The sequence below is a fragment of the Solenopsis invicta genome, chromosome 8, assembly GCF_016802725.1.
Source record: "Solenopsis invicta isolate M01_SB chromosome 8, UNIL_Sinv_3.0, whole genome shotgun sequence".
In the NCBI taxonomy this organism is placed as follows: domain Eukaryota; kingdom Metazoa; phylum Arthropoda; class Insecta; order Hymenoptera; family Formicidae; genus Solenopsis; species Solenopsis invicta.
In genome coordinates, this window is record NC_052671.1 from 22,675,285 (window position 1) to 22,677,975 (window position 2,691).

A 2,691-nucleotide genomic window follows, 5' to 3' on the forward strand; every position below is an offset into this window, starting at 1 on the left:
GTAAAAATGGCAGCGTTAGAGTTCCATAACCGCAGACATCATTTTTGTAAAGCGTTGCACTGGCGAAAAGATCCCTCCTACAATTTTTGACCTGGAACAAAAAACCAAAAAATTTTCAAATCTTGATATGATTAGCTAAAAAAGTACATTCAAAAATTTTAAAATTTTTTTTTTTTTTTAAATGGTGTAAGTTTAAAAACAAAGAGTTTTGATTTTAATTATACATAAAAATTTAAATAAATGTTGCAGCAGAAAACATTAATAAAAATAAAAATAAAATAAACCAGGGTTCAGAACGCACAGTTATGTAACTGCGGTTATATTTGAGACAGAAAATCTCTCTCTTTCTCTGTCGATCCTCTTTGAACACACTATGGACATCCTCTATTAGCATAAGCTCTATGGATTTTTTATAATATCATATAAAATGTTGAAACAGAAATGTTTCTAAAACCTATTACATGCAATAAATTTGAAAACATTACTAAAAATAAAATAAAATAACATCGAAACAATTATTAAAAGTAAATTTTTAATCAATCGCGATTCATTTTGTCTATTTTAATATTATTATAATTTCTCCTAACTACAAGTTATCACTTATGATAATACCAGAAAAACAGACTGATACAAATTATATAAATATGTATTTTTTTATATAATTAAACTATAGGACGTCAATAACTATACTAATAGATTAAGTAATACAGTAGCACGTTAAATAGCAAACAGCATTTTCCCTAATTTACGTTCTTTTTAATTCAGAAAAATTTATTTTCAGTGTTTTTAAAGACAATTTCAAAGTAAATAAATGTTGTCCGAGCATGTATTTCAAATTTTTATTTTATGTAAAAAGATATAAGTACAAGAATATTACGCAAATAAAATAATATCTTATTTATCTGTACATAATATACAATATTATGTATATTTTTCTTAAATACATTTTAGATACTACGTTTACATTTATTATATTAATCAGATTGCAAATACTAAATAAAAACATGTAATAAAAACAAAATATTTGATAAATGTTTCATGTACATATGATCTTTATTATAACTTTTTAATTATTACAATTTTCTGAATATAATAAATTTAAACATTATGTCTATATTACTTTATGTTTATTAAGAAATAAAATTAAGAAATAAAATTAAAGAGTATTTCAAAAATATTATTTTAATTTATTATATTGTTACGTCCGTGAACGGATGGTCTCTTGCGAAACCGTAATAGCACTCGTGTTTAAAAAATGACAAAGCAGGCTTTATAAATGAACGACTTTATTTTAAATCATTGAACACCAAAACGAAACGTTAAGACAAGAACAATAGAAAGTCAAGTTGACGATGGTCGATCATCGATTCCATATCAATATTCGGCAAACTATAGCCGTTCACGCGTCGGGTCATCAGTACCGGGCGTAACAATTTAGAGGAATACGGTCATCAATAAAGTTCAATAAAGTTTTAATCATTTCATGTTTTATGATTTATCAATAACTTATTGTTAATATTTCAAAGAGGTTGTACATTTTTTTTAGTAATCTTTCAGTAATTTTTTTATAAGATGTTAAGTGCAAGAATCGCAAACATAATACTATTCCAGAACTATTTTAGAAATGTTGTATACATATTTCGCAATTTTTTATGAAATGTTTAATTTTTCAGTTGAAATATTTTTGAAATACCTCTGAAAAATTTTAGTGCTAAAAGTTTCTTTTAAAAAAATTATATTTAATAAAAAACTCTACATAAAATATTAATAAGCATCTATTATCTTCTAGGATATACATCAAACAATAATTCAAACATTAATTTTAAACAGTAATTATAATTATTAATTCTCTAAGTCTTTTTATTTTTCTTACTACATTTGAGAAGAAACGAAAATTTAAATAATAATAAGTTATATGTTATATCGGACTGACGAAATTAAAACGCAAGAAGGCTTTTGTCAGTCGCAACGGTCCTTGGTGTCAAATAATTTAAATATAAAACGCATCTATAGGTGATTTGACTAACGAGAAACCATAAAAGTAAGAATCTCAATACTTTTAACAATTTTTTGTAGAACTCTCTTTTTATAATTTATAAGTAAAAAGCATTAGCCGTGAGCACATATTGGATTCTTATGCAAATTGTATATTTTTTTAGAAAGCAGACTGAAAAGCAAGGTCAAAACAGAAATTTGTTTTATTGAAAAAACATTTTAGAAATGCATATTTTTTGCATATTTGCGTGTTTGTATATATTTACACATTATCTGTACATTTGCAATAAATATTTGCAGAAAAAGTTTTATGACTGATCATGAGTTAAGATTTCAGTAAGATATCAAACAATTAATAAACAAGACTTTTAGAGCTTTTAAAAGATTAAAGAACGGAGTAAAGTTATTCTCAGGAATAAATTCTTAGGATTGTGATGTTTCCACGTAATAAAGAATAACAATTAGAGTTAGAATTAAAGATTTGGGAAAATAATCAAGTGTGTGCGTGCAATCGTGCGTGCATGCATGTGCGTGTGCGCGCGTGTATGTGCGTGTGCGCGCGTGTATGTGCGTGCGCGTGTATGTGCGTGCGCGTGTGTATACAGTACGAGCAATATATGCCTTCCGATGACGACGCCACGTCCACTGATGAGTCATCGCGTTTATATTCTCGATCGTTTTCACATTCATAGCCGT